The sequence below is a fragment of the Vombatus ursinus genome, unplaced genomic scaffold (genome assembly GCF_900497805.2).
Source record: "Vombatus ursinus unplaced genomic scaffold, bare-nosed wombat genome assembly UNPS02009205.1, whole genome shotgun sequence".
In the NCBI taxonomy this organism is placed as follows: Eukaryota; Metazoa; Chordata; class Mammalia; order Diprotodontia; family Vombatidae; genus Vombatus; species Vombatus ursinus.
Window position 1 is genome coordinate 37,030,808 of NW_020948983.1, and position 18,796 is coordinate 37,049,603.

General features: G+C 36.1%; 1 pseudogene; it reads left to right on the forward strand.

The window, feature by feature from the left end:
* LOC114035669 overlaps positions 1 to 18,796 on the forward strand; it is a 66,486-nt pseudogene that overhangs the window by 36,269 nt on the left and 11,421 nt on the right.

Genomic DNA, 18,796 nt, shown 5'->3' on the forward strand with positions numbered 1-18,796 from the left:
CTACTACTACTACTACTACTACTACTACTACTACTACTACTACTACTTGTACTACTACTACAATTCTTCACTCATCCTCTCCAAAAAAAGTATAATTCACAATGTTAGGCACAGGGGAAACAAGGGAAAACCATGTCTCCAAACTCAAGGATCTTGTGTTCTAATGGAGAATAATAGCAACACCATATGGTTAAGTGAATGGGGAATAATGTTTCTTTGATCTAATGGGATGGCTATACCTGGGTTCCACCAAGGGTCTAAACATATCTGACACAGAACTTCTGAAAGGCACATTGATCACCTACAGCTGAGGTTTCCCAGCTACTTATATACACAAGAGGTCCAAATAGCATTTCCTTCATAGGGTAATCCATTAAGAGCTGGAGGGGAACTTAGAGGTCACCTGATCCAGCTCCCTCGTTTTATAGATGACGTTCAGAGAAGTTGAGTGACTTACCCATTTAGGGATTGGGTGAGAGAGCTGGGATTTGAACCTAAGTCTTCCCTTAGACCGGTTTTATTCACTGAAGCATTCATTTGTTTGACAAGCATTTATTAAGTACTGACTGCATGCAAGGTATTGTGCTACATTCTGGCAATACAAAGACAAAAATGAAACATTCCTTGCCTTGATATATTCTATTATGTCTACACTCCTTGTTATAGCCCAGCCCTGGCAACCATCTTGGTATAGGTATTATAAAAATCCAAGAGCAGAATGAGTTAGAGAGTAGAACATTGGACTGAAAGCCAAAAGAACTGTACTTTTGTCTGGCTCTTCCATTTATTAGCCCTAGGATGGTAGTCATGTTATTCTGTGTTAAAGTAGGGAAAACAACACCGTTGCGATACATTTCACAGATTTGCTGTGAGAATCAAATGTGAATGTGTTTTGCAACCATTACAAGCCATATCATCGTGTCACCTCTTTGAAATTTTTCCCCCTACCAATTCATAGTCTTTAAACATCTACATTTGTCTATAACTCCTTTTTCAGCTTTGTTGTATGTGCATGAAAAATTCAGGGGAATCTGTATAAGGTGAGTGGGGGAAGGTGGGAGGAACCTTTCCTTGGACACATCATGTGTGTGCTTTTTTTTTTTAACTAGCAGAATTCCTATGTGATGTATTGAGTAGATCTCTGGATTGAGATTTTTTGCTATGTTTACATTAATTTCTACTCTGCTTTTGGTCTTGGTACCACAGTCAGGAAGTTGGGCAAATGATCTTTGGACTAGGAAGGAAGCAGTGGTTGCCAATAACCAAGAAAAGTTTACCTTCCTGCCTTTTCCCCTTTTGGCACAATCTATGATTAGCCTATAAAAGCAGAGGTTGCCCAGGTTTCAGGACCTCTATTTCTAAACTGGTCCTCATACTGCAAAAATAACTGTGCTTTCTAAATAAGAAGACCTGACCAGCTAAGCAAACGGAACACGGCACAGCACTTCTGAGGATTCCACTTACACAGGCTCCTTTCCTTGGGTGATTGTGCAAGTGTCGTAAATCTGTCTCTAAAACAAAAGTCTTACATATTACATGGTATCCCCAGACTGTTTAAAATTTTGAAGCTTACCATCCACCAAAGGATTGGGGAATAGCTCCAGCTTCATTGTTGAGTGTCTTCTGAGACCTTCTTTGTCTCTCTAGAACACTTATCTTATAGGTGGCAGGGCATTGACAATAACTTTGCTATAAATGGAACTTGCCACTTCCCTTTGGTTGACAAATGAACCTAATAATAATTATTTGTTAATCTCCAGCCTTAGATTTTTAGGTGACCTATTCATCCTGATGTTAAGAAATGTAAAACAGTTGCAGGATTTGAATCAAGTGCCATTTCTGACCATCGGTCTAGGAGATATATGGTGTGGAAAGATTGTTTACTGAGCATTACTAGCCCAGACTAGAAATGTGAGAGGAAATATTATTAGAAGTGATTTCAGACACTGGCTTCAACGGAGACCCTGGGGGTAGGGGGGAGCAGAGTTTGTTTTCTGTTGGAGATTGCACCTGAGACAGCAGCAGGGAAACCTGCCCTATCAGTATTTGTGGACACAGACTCAATGTCCTCCAAGGTAATTTCACAGAAACTTATACAGACACCATCTAGTATAAGCCATACCTAGCTCACTGCAACATACCCAAAAATGGTCATCTTGCCTTCGCTGTAACTTCTCCAATGAGGCCACACAATACTTCCAAATCTCTGTAGGAACTGAAATCAACAACCACCATTCATCACAATGCAGTGGAATTTAATATAGACTATGTCTCAACTGGCAAATAGGACATGTTTGGTCTCACATGGGGCTGGTTCCATGGGGCACTCTCAAAGCAAAAAAGACTGCCCAGTCTTATCCAAAGCTTGGCCCAAGATTGTTTTGGTGCAGGGTCTTCAAAATCATTAGCTGTATGTATCTTTCGCACACCATACCTCAAAGAAACGGAAACTAGTATGTTTCTCATCATAAACAACAAAAAAGAAGAAACTTCATCGGAGAGGGATATATCATCTGTGGTATAGCCCAAGGAACTTGTGCTGAGAAAAAGGAAGATCTTGATCCATTACAAGACAAATCTATTAGTTTGTATCAGCAATTTAAGAAAACATTAGACAGTATGGAAATGTTGTGATTCCAGTGTACTTAGTGACTTTCGGTATTTGGTGAGGAGTGAATGTTGTACCTCTGCCTGGAACTCATTGGGTTACCAGACAGCACAGTGGGCATTTTGAAAAATTCCCAAAGCAGAAATGCACCAACTGCATATGCCTTGTTTAAGATTGCAACACCTGCCAGATACACTGTGACTTTGGGAGGAACATTCATTACTGTCAAGTATCTTTGTAGCTATGGCTACACGTCAATGTCACCTCTAGTTAAAGAGTACTTACAGGACAGAATGGAGGAAACAAAGGAGTATATTACAGAAAAATGGGAAAAACAGAAGACAGACTCATAGAAAAACTATAAGAAACCAAAGAAAAAGTTTCATTTAAGAAAAAAAGTGGAATAGGAAATCTTGTGTGCCATGCCACAGAAAAATTGTGCACTTTAACCCTCAGGAGACTGTGGATAAAGACATGTTCTCCTAACTATGCTTTTGGTTGGCTCTATTGGGATCATGATCTTCATGTTATCCATCAATTAGACTTTTAACCATAATCATTTCTCAGCAAGGAGAGCTCTTAGTACCATTGCTACCAATGAATACGAATATTTTTTAAATTGTCTCTCAAAATATCAAAATTCTTTACTATTAAAAAAGAGTAAGATGAGGTCATTCTAATAAGCAACTACCAGTTAAAACTTTAATTTTATATGAAGAAAGTTGAATTAAAATTGAGACTATGTATGTGTTAAAGTAAAATGTACTGATTATATATAAATGACAAAACAAATTGACATTTTAAATAGTTTTGCCTAAAATCTGTGTGTCAAATTTTTCAAAGTAAGTACATATGTCTGCAATTCCTTTTTAGATATTTAAGTTGGTAGTTGTCACCTAGAACATAAGATTTTCCTTTAAATGTATTTTTATCTTCATCAACTAACTTCCCAGAGTGAAAATTAAAGTGATATTTTTTTTTAAAAAGTGATTTCAAAATTAAGGCTATATAGTCAGAAAATTTCCTTTAAAAACTCCTGGGTATTCTCATTTATTGTCCAACAAAATATGTCAAAATAGCCCTGAGATGGTATCATATCCTTGACATAGGGACAGGATTGGGATTAAGTCCAATCCTACCATCTAGGGACAAAGAATAGTCATTGGGGATTACAAAAAGCATTTTATCACCAATTCCCAGGCCCCTTTTCCTTAGCACATGCTTCTAGAGACAGACATTGTGGTGTACTAGAAAGAATGCTGGACTTGGAATCAGGAGACACTGAGATTCAAATCCAACCCCTACCATTTTACTAGCTATGTGAACATAGGAAGATCATTAAACTTCTCTGAGAATGTGTTTCCTCATCTATAAAACAGGAATAATAATTACTATCAGTTCTTACCTCACAGGTTTGTTGTGAGGTTCAAAGATAAAGGTACTTAGAAATGTTAAAATCCTACATAATTGTCAACTATTATTGTTCATAAAATTGGTCATACCAACAGATATGACATGGTTATGGCCATTAAAATCTTGTGCAACTGTGTGTAAGATCTTGGTATTCAGTCAGTCAAGAGATTTTATACTGGTATATTCCTTTAAATGTCAAAGAACATTTTGAAACAAAGCAACCACTTGTCTCAGGGTTATAGTAGAAGATTTGCATGCATAAGGTCATAGGGTCATAAATTTAGAGCTGGAAGTGACCTTAGAGGTCATCTAGTTGAACCTTCTCAATTTTTCAGATCACAGAAGTCAGACTTGGTAGAAACTGCAGTATCCTTCTTAGTAACTTCTACTTGCTGCTTTGAGTTCTACCCTCTAAGACCGAAAAGAACAAGTCTAATTGTCCCATGTGATAGTTCTTCAAATACAGTACTGGATATCCAGTTGAAGATGTCTAAAAGGCAGATAGAGATAGGAGATTGGAGGTCAGCAGAATGTTTAGGACAGAAAAGATAGACTTGAGAGTTATCAGCATAGAGATGGTAATTAAATCTATGGAAGTTGTTGAGATCACCAAGTGAAGTAGTATAGAGGGTGAAGAGAAAGCCCAAGACAAAACCCTGTTCCTTAAAGCTGAATGCTATGCCTCTCTTAATGGTGCCCAAGGTCATATTAACATTTTTGACAGACATGTAATGCTGTTGACTCATATTGAATTTACAGCCCACAGAAATTGATGATTTTTTTTTATAAATTATCTTGTACTGATGAAGTTGAATTTCTGAAAGTTAGAAGATAGTGCCACATTATAAAAAAAAGAGGCCATCTGTGATCAACTCCTTCTTATTCCCAAATCTATATCTCATATGCCCTCAACCTCATTGCTCTTTCTCTCCTCCTTTGCTCTTGTCTCAGAAGAAGATCTGGTCTTCCTTTCTGCTAACACCAACCTGTGTACCTCTGTCTTTGATTCCATTCCCTCCAGCAACCTCCAGGAAGTTGTTCATTTGACCGTAGGCCCTCTCTAATTTTCACTTTCTCCTTATCTACTGGATATTTTTCTGATGCTTATAAAAATACATGTCTTGGCAGGTATGGTGCTACATGACCATACTACTCCCTGATCCTGGGGAGGCTGAAGCTGATGGAGCACTTGAGCTTGAAAGTTCTGAACTTCAATGAACCAATTCGGTATCTATACTATGGCTTGTACGAATATTAAAAACCTCCAGGATTTGGGGGGGGGGGGCAGGATGCCTAAGAAGGGGTAAATTGACCAAAGTCAGAAATGGGGCAGGTCAAAAATCCAATGTGGATACAGGCCTGGGAGTAGTGGCTGCACTTCTAGGCCGGGAAAGATAAGGAAGGAGACATAGTCTGAAAATAAACAAACAAATAAAAACATAGCCCTTAAATAAAAACAAGAATCCTTAAAAACACTTCATTTGACCCAGCCATCTCCTCTAATTCTTGTCCTATATCTCTCTTCTTGTTCATAACCAAATTCATGCTGTAGTTATTGGCTACACTATCTCCCCTTCCACTCACTTCTGAACCCCTCACACTCTATCTTCTGATTCCAACAGTTGTTTTAAACTCTTCTCTCCAAGATCACCAATGATCTCTTTATTGGTAAACCCAATTGCCTTTTCTCTGTCTTCATCCTCTCCATAGCATTTTGCACTATCTCCTCTCTAATATTCTCTCTCCACTTTGGGTTTTCTTGAAATCTTTGTATTCCAACTTATTTTTATTTCTTCACACAATATCGTATCTCAGGCTTTACTGCCAAACAGAAATACCCATAGAATATTGTTATTAAAAAGACAGGCCTTCACTTTCATGGGATGTTTGAGGTCATTAAAAGAGCTTCATAATTTAGCAAAGGCAATATTCCCACACTTTTCCTGTCACTAACCTATGAGACTGACTGGCCTCATTGTTCATCTCTGTGTATCCCAGATATACATGTTGATGGCTAAGCTCTTATAGAGGTTGCCAATCCAAGTGCATGTTGTAATCTTTGCAATAAGTATTTGTTTATCCACTTGGACTTTCCTGTGTGTATGGGAAGGTCAAATCATTTTGTATAGTTAGTTATCTTTTGCATCAGGACATGCAATGTTTCAGGGTTTAATGCAGTTTCAGCTGAAAATATGAGCATCTGAAGGATTTCAACATCTACAAATTATAGCACCTCTTGAATTTCAACTGTGCTGGATTTCCCCCATCACAATAGTAAACACATTTGGTGAGAATATCATTTCTACAACAATGGTAGTAGAGTGGATAGAAAGAGGATGCAAAGAATCACCTACCAATTTTAATTTGCTTATTAATGCTCTAAATGTCAGATCCTTGTCCAATGACCAATGAGTAGACATATTGCTAGAGAAATGGGATCATAGCAATCTTGACATTCTTGCTATTAAAAAAATAAGAGGATGTAACTAAATTGAACAGCTAACAGACACTCCTTAAAAAGGCAAAGAAAAGATACATTAATGGTTATTACACATCCAAAGGCAACAAGATGTGTTATTTCATAGGACATTTTATCATTGTATCTTGCAATATTAATGGAAAACATTTGCAAAAAAGACAACCACAAAAATACTGCTACTCATGTCATGCCAATGTTAATTATCAAAAATTAAGTAGAGAAATTATGTGAAGATTTTGATAAGATGAATCAACATTGTATTATTTGGTGACTTCAATAAAAAGAAAGGAAAAGATGAAGATAGCTAGAAATATTTGGGGTGGCATGATTTGAGGAGAAGCAATTCTAGATGCCATTTCTCTTTCACAAGTTCTAGGAAGGAACTGCCACCATTTCCCCCCACCAAACCCTCATTTCCATCCCAACAACTCCCAAATTTCCAGTATCAAATATAAATGCCTCTTTGGGTTTCAAAAACTTTATAACCTGTCCCTTTCCCCCTTTCTAGTCTGTTTACACATTATTTGTCTCTTTATACTCTGTGACTCAGTGACACTGGCCTCCTTGCTATTCCCTGAACACAACATTCCATCTCCCAACTCCTAATGTTTTCACTGGTTGCACTCCATGCCCAGAATATTCTCCCTCCTCATCTTCTACCTTCTAGCTCCTTTGGCTTCTTTCAGTTTTCAGCTAAAGATCCATCTTTTGCAAAAAGCCTTTCCTTATTTTCATTAATGGAGTGCCTTCCTACTGAGATTATCCTCAATTTGCCCTCTGTATTTTTTTTTGTATGTGATTGTTTGCATGCTGTCTACCACATTAGACTGTGATCTCCTTGAGAGCAGGGACTGTTGTGTTTTTGTTATATTTACTTATTTATTGTATCCACAGTGCTTAGCATAGTGCCTGACACATAATGGGTGCTTAATAAATGTTGGTTGACTGATAAACTGATAAGAATAAGATTCAGCACAGCATTTGCTCTTGTTGTTTCCTCCACATTCTGAAAAAAAAGAAGGTATCAGGGCAAATCAATTACTAGCTCCTTTGCTTTTGGCAGAGATAACTCTCACTGATGTTCATTTAATTGAAGTCTTCCATCATTACTACAAATGAGGAAACTGAGGCCAAGAGGAGTTAACTGACTTGGCCAACATTTCATATTTAGTATGTCAAAACTAGGATTTGAACCCAAATGACTCATCTCATTACTAATCCCAAAATCTTTCCTCTCATTATGACTACAGTCATCTCCATTATAGGATATTAAGGTGATAGATTTCAAATTTGAAAAGACCTTAAGGATCAACTATTTCAACTCCTTCATTTAGCAAATGAGGAATCCATCCCAGAGAACTTAAGTGACTGCACAAGATCACAAGGATAGTAACTAGCAGAACCAAATTTCTAACTGAAGTCCTCTGACTATAAATCTGAAATTCTTCTTACTCAATGACTCCCTAGATCCATTCCAACTCTGAGATGCTAGAACATGGAATGGTTCTCTTACAGTCACCCAAAACAGATGCACTGATGTATCCTTTAACAAAGCACTTTTCCTTTTCTTTGTTTTCTGTTTTGTTTTGCTATTGAATACTTATTGTCTGAAACTGTATTGTTTTCTTCCAATTTCTTTGAATTTGGATGCAAATGTCAGATCATTAGTTCTCACATCTTACATTATATATTCCAACAACTGTAACTAAAAGAACTGTGTCTTTTGCTTTTCAATGTGATTTTTTAAGAGAGAAAAAGAATAAAGTTCAGTATCATTATCTTCCCCCAGGACTTATTTCAGGTGCCTGCAAGAAACGTTCCCTGATCCTACTAGTTTCTAGTGCTTTCTCCTTTTTCAATTTACTGTGGTTTTTCCTCTCTGTGTACCTGTGATAGTATTCCTTCAGTAGACTATAAACTCCATGACAGTAGGGACTATTTTGTTTTTGTCTTTTTATTCTTATTACCTAGCATAGTGACTTCAACATAATATGTATCCAACTGAATTTTGTGGTTGTTTTTCAGTCATTTTAGTCCTGTCCAACTCTTTGTAACCCTATTTGGGGTTTTCTTGGCAAAGATACTGAAGTTTGCCATTTCCTTCTTCAACTCATTTTATAGATAAGGAAACTAAGGAAAACAGGGTTAAGTGACTTTCTCAGGATCACACAGTTTATAAATGTCTGAGGCCAGATTTGAACTCAGGAAGATGAGTCTTTCTGCCTCCAGGCCTGGTGCTCTATCTACTGCACTGCCTAGCTACCCTCTAATTAAATTGGATTGAATCAAATCCCTTTGTTCTTTAGAAAAGGTTCCATAGAGTACCTATGTATATCAGCCAAATAGATTGAAGCCCAAACAATTCATTTTCTTTCAGATTTCTTAATGGTTGACATCAATCCCCATACAGTGGTTTTGGTAGTAGTTGTAAGCATCGATTGTAGAGGTAGTTGAAAGAAACAAATAATCTCCAACACAGGTGGCATAATTGACTGTCAAGATACAAAACCTTAGTATTCAGTTTGGTAGATTAATTTTTGCTTAATATCTTTAACCTTTTCCACATGACTCTTCACTTTCTATCTCTGGCTTGTTCATTTATTCAAAAAGCATTTGAGTGCCTGATGTCTTTAAGGCACTGGGCTGAAGGCTTCTGTGCAGGCTGTTGAATAGACCCAATGACATGTCTACTTTGCCCTACTCCAAAGGGGGATGTAACAAGCGCACAATCTGCTGAGCAATGTGTCTAGTCTTTCAGAGTCTTATAAATGTCAAAATTTATTATGCAATTGTTTTACACTTTGCTGTAATTTTCATTTACTTGCAGATGTTTCTTGTTTTGTAATATCTAACCTTCTTGTGATGGGTCTCTTGGTCTTTTAACTGTTTCCCTAGCATGCCTGGCAACATATAACTCTTTTTTACCTAAGTTTGGAATCTAATGAAGTCAGAATGTTGAAATAAGCATTTTTTTTCATGACTTTGCAATCTGTGAGCCATAGGTTTCAACAATTTACAATTATGGTATCAAAATAACATTTACTATGGGAATATGTATTTCAGTTTTTTTCTGATAAATAATCCTGTTATATAATCTCTCCAACATTACAGCATTATTAACCACTTTGTTTTTTGAACCCCAATCAATATTGGGATTTTAATTTTAACCATAGCAAACTTGTTCAAGGCTCAAACTTCTTTTGCAAGTTTTCCATAAGTAAACGTAGTGTGGAAACTACTTGCCTTCAAAGGTGGGTTGGGTTTTATGGTGTAAAAATGTGAAATACCAGATATTATTTATTAGAATCAGATTCTTTTTGTGGGAAGCTTTTGGGGTGGAAGGGGCAATAGAAGAAGATTGTAGGAACTTGGCGGGGCTTTTTAACCTAAGCCTTGAAAAAATGGCCATCTGTTATTATAAATTGTGCTTCTTTTTCTGAAATCAAAACTTTGGTAACCTCATAACTGATCATCATCAGAAAGGGTATATTTGGTATCTAGCTGGCACAGGGGCTGAACTGCTAGTGAACTTTGAACCATTATTCAGTTAACCCAGTCAGGAACAAATCATTTGATTTGTTTAACTTATTTTATCTGAGGATAAAACTGGTATTCCAGTCATGAATGAATAAGCTGAATGGAAGTATTGCAGGATATGCATTTTGTCAGTGACTGTAGCATCCCCATAACAATCTTCTCAAGAGTTCTTTAATTCTATTTAAATCTTTCCTACTTTCCCAGGCAATAGATCGTTCTTCCAGGACATCCCTCTCCTAGCTGTTCTGACTTTTCTTTCTTATTGTGAATAAATTGCTTGTAGGCATCCACCCCACACTCCCTATAGGCAGTTTTCGCATAAACTTGGAAAACTCATAAGAACTGTTCCTATCCTTGCCCTGGAACAAGTAACTGCTGTGAAGGGAAATATGACAAGTTGTTTCCAACAAAGAAAAGAAAGGCAGGTTTCTTTTTTTTTTCCTTTAAAAATCACCCAGAGACATACACACTGTCCTCTCACCATGCACACTCTTTTCTGACCTTCCAACTAATTCAGTAAAAGGTATTTTTATTTAATTCTTTTTGCAATCCACAGAATAAAAAGTGAGAGTGCACTCAATAAGCATGGAGCCCTGTTTATGATTAGAGTGACTGCAAATGCATTTTAGGCCAGGCACAGATGGCTAATTCTCCCAGTCTACAAGTCAACCTAAGCAATAATTCCTGAGATAGACCTCTTTTCTCAGCATTAATGAGAACCAGCTGCCCACTGGTAATAATATAGATACTTAGAAAAAAATAAGATTTCTTTTAAAAAAGATATTTTCTAGACCATTGGTATTGTCCAGCTGGAAACAAAATAAAAATTACAGAATATTAAATGTTTAAAAATCTGTTTGGGCTCATAAGGCAACTCCCTCTGTTTACACACTAATGGATTAGTTTGTTTCCTTCTAAACTTTAAGCTTCAGGGTTTCTTTCCTTCTTCCCATCTTCCTTTCCCTTCCTTTCCCTTCCTTCCTTCCTTCCTTCCTTCCTTCCTTCCTTCCTTCCTTCCTTCTTTCCTTCCTTCCTCCCTTTCTTCCTTTCTCTTTTTTCTTTCTTTCATTTTTCTTTTCTTTCTTTCTTTTTCTTCCTTCCTTCCTTCCTTCCACTTTTTTGTTGATAAGGCTGATTTATATTTCTAACTCCAGAATTTGGAATTAGATCATGTTAACATGACTTGTTCCATTAGGTCATAGATTTAGAGCAGGGAGACTTCTTAGAGGACTAGCTCATCCTTCTCACAATGTTCTGACATAAACTCAAACATAGAAAAATTAAATATGTCCAGCTTTATAATTGTAGCAAATAGATAAGAGCTGGGATTTGAAAGGAAGTCCTTGTAATTTAGATTTGCTAATTTCTTTTTTTGTATTTTTTGTTTCGTTTTGTTTTTTTTTGTTTGGTTTTTTTTTTTTGGCTAAGCAATGGGGTTAAGTGACTTGCCAAAGTCACACAGTTCGTAAGTGTTATGTGTCTGAGACCAGATTTGAACTCAGGCCCTCTTGAATCCAGGGCTGGTGCTCTATCCACTGCGCCACCTAGCTGCCCCAAGATTTGCTATTTCTAATACTCTACCAGGACGGTATCAATTTCAACTCAATTTTATTTCTTATCCTAAACTATGTGCAAGAAAATGAACCATTGCTATGTAAATATTTTACTTTGACAACAAAAATACCAATCTAGGTCTTTATTTCTCATTTCTATATCCATTAGATCTAAGGCAATACAATAAAAATAAGTAATATTTATATTGCAATTTACAAGTGCTTCACACGTGCTATCTCATTTGATCCCCATAACAACACTGAGAGATAAATAGTACAGGAATTTTTATTCTAGTTTTACGTATGATAGAACTGATGCTCAGAGAGGCTGACTTGCCTCATTTTTACACAATTAGCACATTTCAGAAATGGGATTGAAATCTAGTATTTTTTACTCTAGGACCTTCACTCTACCCACTAGTCCTTAGTGCTTCTTACATCCTCTCTATGACACCTACCATCTATGTAACATTGGGCAAGTCACTTCATCTCTCTGGAACTTAGTTTCCTCATCTGTAAAATGAGATTGGATTAGATGACCTCCAATATTCCTTGAAGCTTTCTATCTAGGTTACAATGATCTTAAATAAAGCATATCATTAACTGGAAAAATTATGCATTTAGGGAAAAAAACTAATGATTTTAAAGGACTAACATACAATAAAATTCAGTGACAAAACCATTTTCAAGGTCTGCACATAGTTAAGGCTCTCAAATTTACCTGCTATAAATTAGACCTAAAGCTTGGAAGGCTCTCAAATTTTCATTATACACCAGGAAATAAAAAAAGAAAACACTCAGCATAAGAGTTGGAGGATTTTTTTCCTGCTTTATTCTTTTTTTTCCTTCTGACTTGGCTAAAGAAATTCAACAAGTTTCTTAACCTTAAACACATCTGCTTAATAAATATGGATATATATATATATATTTGTCCTTTTACTATGTAGTATTTTTCTCTAAAACATGTATATAATGAATAATGCACTCGAACAGAATCATCCTCACTAATTGATGATTCAGGCATCTACCAGCTGTCCCATCTATATGTACATTTTTATATTGACTCATTGGGGGATATACATTGAAATGAGGGAAAACATTATTAGTGATGCCATTTAATGCCCTCAGTGAATTTTTTTCTGCTCCACGAATTCTAGACAGAAAATAATACAACATGTATTAGAATGTACTAGATTTTCTAATCTTAACATCATCAAACGTAGTCAAAGCTACGCAACCTAAATCTAGAGCTTGGGTGGTAATTACTCATTGTTTCATCAAATAAATCTTGATTAATATTTAATTTCTGCGTCTGTATCTCAAATGCCTGAATATCTTGCACAATTGGCAATAAATGATTAATTAATTACATCAAATGCCTATTATGCAAATAGATGAATAGGGAATACAAAATATAAGCCATTGTACTTACCCTCAAGAAGGATACAATCTACTTGGAAGAATGAGACATAGATATGCAACATAGGTAATAACATACTCTACGATAACAATGAAAGATACAATTAAATAGCAAATTTGTGTCAAATACATTAAATCCTACAGGAATTCAGAGCACGAAAACATTGCTGTAAACTAGAATAGTCTGGAAGGCTTTATAGACTTGACCTGTGAGAATAAAAGTTGTAAAAGATACTCTAGGCAAGTAGAGGAAATGGAGTAAAATTGTAGTGACAGATACATACTTTTTATATTTCTATTTTTCTATTTTGCAGATGATAGAAACTAGAACATTCTGGCTGAAACTGAAGGTTTATCTAAGTTGGCAGTAGGACTGAAGCATGTGACTTTGCACAGCCCTCCCTCACTTAAGTCCAACTCATTTGCCAGTCATGGCATTGCTTTCCTGATGTCATGGTCCTCTTGGAGAACAAAGGACAAACAACAACAACAACAAGACATCAGTTTAGAAAGATAAATATTAATAGCTGATATATATGCAAATATGTACGTGTATATATATATATATATAATCTCAAAAGTTTTAAGCTTTAGTAATTATATACATATATAGGCATATATACATTTCTATTTATCCCATATATTATTTGCTTTGGATATATTTCTTTGTATATTGTCTCCCCCATTAGACTATCAGCTTCTCGGGGGCATGGATTGCCATTTGCCTCCTTTTGAATCCCTAGCACTTAGTAAGGTGCCTGACACATAATAGGCACTTAATAAATGTTTATTGATCAATAGATAAAAAATAGACATTATATACACAGCTTTAAGGTTTGCATATTTTAAGTCATTTTGTCCTCATAATGAGACCATGCATTATTACTATCTCTCCTATATAGATGAGGAGATGAAGCTTAATTAAATTTCCCATGGCCACACAGCTATCTGGTAGGAAGCAAGATTTGAATTTAGGTCTCACCTGACTCCAAGTCTGGAGTCCTTTCCTCTATTGCAGGAGGTGTCAACCTGGCATACATGTGCAAGAACCTTCCTAAAGCACCTAAATTTCTTTTTTACTTCTTCTACCTTAGGTATTGTTCTTGCTCTTTTTCAGTTGTGCCCTATTCTTCCTGATTCCATATGGGGTTTTCTTGGCAAAGATACTCGAGTAATTTGCCACTTCCTTCTCCAGTCCATTTTACAGATGAGGAAAGTGAGGCAAACGGGCTAAGTAATTTGTCCACAGTCATAAAGCTAGTAAGTGTCTGAGGCTGAATTTGAACTCAGGTCTTCCTGATTCCAGGCCCAGTGCTCTATCCACTGAGCCACCTCACTGCCTCTATGGTAGGTATTAGCAGGCTCTTACACTAAAAACCAACTCCCTTAAAAAGGGTTTATAGATTATTTTATAAATCAGCTGTGAATGGAAATAATCTTTAATTAAAATGGCTACCTCTGAGCAACAAGGGAAAATGCACATCATTTTTGGTCCACTGAAGAATGTTGAAGCTTTTGGTAAAGCCTGCTTGGAACTCTCTCCAGAGGTGTATATCAAACCGGGTCTCTCATAGAACAGAAAAAGGGACAGTGCCTACTATTTACCTCTTTGTTCCTCCCAGGATACTCAGAGAAGAAATATTCTTTTTTCTATGTTGGTTATTTTAGTCTGTACTTCCCTCACCTTGAAAAGTAAAGAAGTATATGTCAAAACTGCCAGAAGATATAGGGTAGATTAAGTATTAGTGACACCTTTCTTAGAAACCAGTTTATTCCAGTGGCCGTGAAGGTGCCTGAAGCAGGTGCAGTGGAGTGCTTAGAGCTTGGTCAGGCATCGAAGATGCAAGGTCATCCATTGCACCCTGGGCCATCACCAGTCATCTTGACGTTTTTCTTGCCACTGGACTTCAGTTGCTCTGGAAGGAGAGTGAGGCTGATGACTTTGCACAACTCTGCCTCACTTAAACCCAAGTCACAGGCAAGTCAAAACATCTCCTTTGATATCACTGGTCCTTTTCAAAAATCAACAACAATTATGAGAACCTTCTCAATGAGCAATTGGATTATTTGTTAAATTACTAGGTTATCCTATTAAAATATTTTAAAAATATTAATATAAATGAAATTGTACAATTAAATTATGTGATACTAAATGTGTAATAGTAACAATAATACCAACAACCCTTATATAGCACTTTAGAGTTTGCAAAGTGCTTCATATATAATGCCTCATTTGGTAATTACTACAATCCAGTGAAGCAGGTGTTATTATTATCCCCATTTTGCAGATGCAGAAACAAGCTTGTAGAAGTTGTGACTTCCTCAGGATTCAGACAAAGTAAGTATCTGAGGCAAGATTCTAATTCAGGCTGGTTTTATTTATATCTTGTGTGTGTGTGTGTGTGTGTGTGTGTGTGTGTGTGTGTGTGTGTGTAGATGATAAACTCTAGAGTTTATTTGCTTCTATATTGCATGTTGAATAAAGGGCATTGAAAATTTTTTTGCTGAAAACAAGGAATATTGGGACAAAAAGGGAACCCTTGTATAACAGTATGCTTCCTCATTAATTAAATCAGATTTAGGGTTAAATTTTGGAAGGCCTTGAATGACATTCTAAGGAATGTGTAGGTAATGGGAGACCATTTAATGTATTAAGTAAGGGAGTGACATAATAAAATGATGCTTTAGCACCACTGGGGATATGAGGGGATGAGAAAACAATCAAATCCAGAACCAAAGGACCTCATTAATTTCATTTCTTGTAGAGAAAGACTGTATCTAGCTTTGCCAATTGGAAAAGAACAAAATTAGCAAGGAAATAAAAATTTTTTTTAAGCTTCTATAAAATCAGAGAGTTTTTTTTTGTTGTTGTTGTTAGATGCTGTAAAAAGCTCATTATAGTGTCATTTTCAGCTGCCTCATTTCCCATTTCCCATGTGGCTGGGGCAGGTGGCTGCATCATTAGTGAAAATGATTTCCTCCAAAAGGCCCATCCCTCTTCATTCCAAACCTAGCACATTACAGGCTTCCAGAAACTCGTTACCCCCTGAAACTTAGCTACGTATAATAAAATCCTTTATATAATTCAGTTAACCTGTAATATAATTGTTGAATTCTCCTTCAAAATTAGTGTTAATTCCTACCCTACAGGATTACTTTGAGATTCTAATAAGATAGATAATGCCATCATTCAAAGGAGATAGATAAAGGATTGAAATTTATTATCTAGAGCAGCTTTTAAGATTTTTTTAATCCTAGAAATTTCCTGAAATTTTTTTACTAACCAATGAAACATCTCATTCATCCCTACTTTTGCTAATATCAGAGACATTGGATCAAATGTAAGTATGAGTGGCCTAACTTCCAATGTTTACTAGGATGCTTTAAACTTACCATTGCATAGTTTATTTTAGTTCTTCTCTTATTTCTTTGAAGTCTATATCAGTTAGGCAGTGCTGATTTGGATGACTGTTGACTGTCATCTGTTGAGACAGTTGAGTTAGCCTATCTACTGATGACATAGGTGTGATGTAACCATGAAGGTAATAGCACTATATCATATAGGCAATCTCAAGTAATAGCAAACATATTTGTATTGAGTATGAATGAATATTAGAGAGGAAGATATTGACACTTTACATGCTAAATATTTGTATGAAAGAGACATATTAATACATAAATAGATACATTTTACATACATGTATATATGTATGAGTACACACACGTTCACTTTTTCTTGCTTGTTAAATTAAACTCATGCGTTTTATAAGGGGCTTCTCTCTACAAGGCACCTTGACCCAGCTACACAATGGATTTGTACGAACTCGTATAAGGTGGTGTAAGTGTAAATTCTATGTAAGTGCAGATGTCATATATGATAATTTACAAGGCTCACCACAAGTTGGGCCAGCCCATTCTTCATTCCTCAACTTAATATGATGTACAAATGCCCCAAAGCATAAATATTAAAGGGATTTGGGTGTGAATGGATGAAGATAATGCCAAAGTGGGGAGAAAGAAAAGATAATGCTCCGGGGATGAGACCTTTCAAGTATTAAATGATTGAGATGAAGTTCATCTTTGTGCTGTTTCATTTACTTTAGTCTATGCTTTCTGTTAGCATTGGGTAACATAGAGATATTCCCTGAAGAAATTGGAAAAGTTTGAATTTAATGGATGGAAGCAGCCCAGTCTTATCCTAGATGGAGCAGCTATAGGTGTGCATTCTGAATAGCAATGACATCAAGGACCTCCATGTGTATTTTTGTTGTTCAGTCATTTTAGTTGTGTCCAAATCATGACCTCATTTGGAGTTTTCTTGGTAGAGATACTGGAGTGGTTTGCCACTTCCTTCTCCAACTCATTTTACAGATGAGGAAACTGAGGCAAACAGGGTTAAGTGACTTGCCCAAGTTCACAAGTATCTGAGGCAGGGTTTGAATTCAGGCCTTCCTGACTCCAGGCCTGGCATCGCACCACCTATTTGCCCATCCATATGTATTAAACTCATATTTCTATGTTGAGGGGAACTCAATATTTTTACTGCCATATAAACCTTGGAAAAGGACGAGATTAATCAACTTGCCCATTTGAGAAATTTAAGCACAATACCTGCTCATTGCGTTATATTAATTTCTTGGCATAGCAAAACATGCTTTAAGGAATCTTAGCATTTAGGCAGTCTTTCAGGACTTTTTCTTTCTGGCCATCCTAACAATTCAATGTCAGGTAATAGAATACTGGCCAAAGAATTGATTAATCATGTGTGGCCTAATAATTTTAGTTAAATCAGATTGATTGGTTATTCAGCTGATAGGCAGGCAGTCTATTTCAAAACAATTAAGCCTAGTGATTTTTAAAAATGTTATCTTTCTTTTATCAATGTCTCTTATTTTTACCTAACATTCACTTCTAAAAATATCATTTCCTATATGGTAGAAAGAGGTCTGGGTTTGGAGTCAGATGATCTGACCTTGAATACTAGCTCTACCCTACACTACTTGTGTGACTTTGGGTAAGTCACTTAATTTATGTGGACTTCAGTTTCCTCACATATGAACTGACCATATAACCTCTGAGTTCTCAAATAGCCTCAAACTCATGATCCTATTATCATACCCATGGGAGCATTCCCTGTAATAAAAAAAAAATTAAACTGAAGAAAATGCAATTGAAAGATCAACATGGCCCTAGAGAAAGGTAGAGAAAATGAATAATTTTCTCTTCATTGCTGAGGTAGTGGAGTATTGGTATGAAATATTAGATATACTATCAAACATATTTAGTGTATCGCTTAGTTTTTCTTCAGTTGAGTTTTGTGTTCTTAGAGTTACGGTGATACAGAGGAAAGAGAATTCAATGTGGAATCATATGACCTTTGTTGTGCTGCCTCTTATTTCCAACATGAAATTGAGTGATTTCTCTTTCCACCTCAGTTTCCTCATGTGTAAAATTAGGACATTAGAGTAGATGAACTCTAAGGTGACTTCCAATTCTGTTTCTGCTCATCAAATTATATTGTAGTGTTATGTCATTTTCCTTGATCTCATGTCACTCCCATGCTTCCCTGAATTCTCCATATTCAGTGATTCTTCTAGCATCATAATGGTTCATTGTATTCATAGAAGAGTGTGTTTAGCTATGCTGAAATTGATGGACACCTACTTTGTTTATTGTTATTTTTTGATGACAAAAATTCTGCTATCCATGTTTTGGTGAATTCTGCTATCTATCTATCTATCTATCTATCTATCTATCTATCTATCTATCTATCTATCTATCTATCTA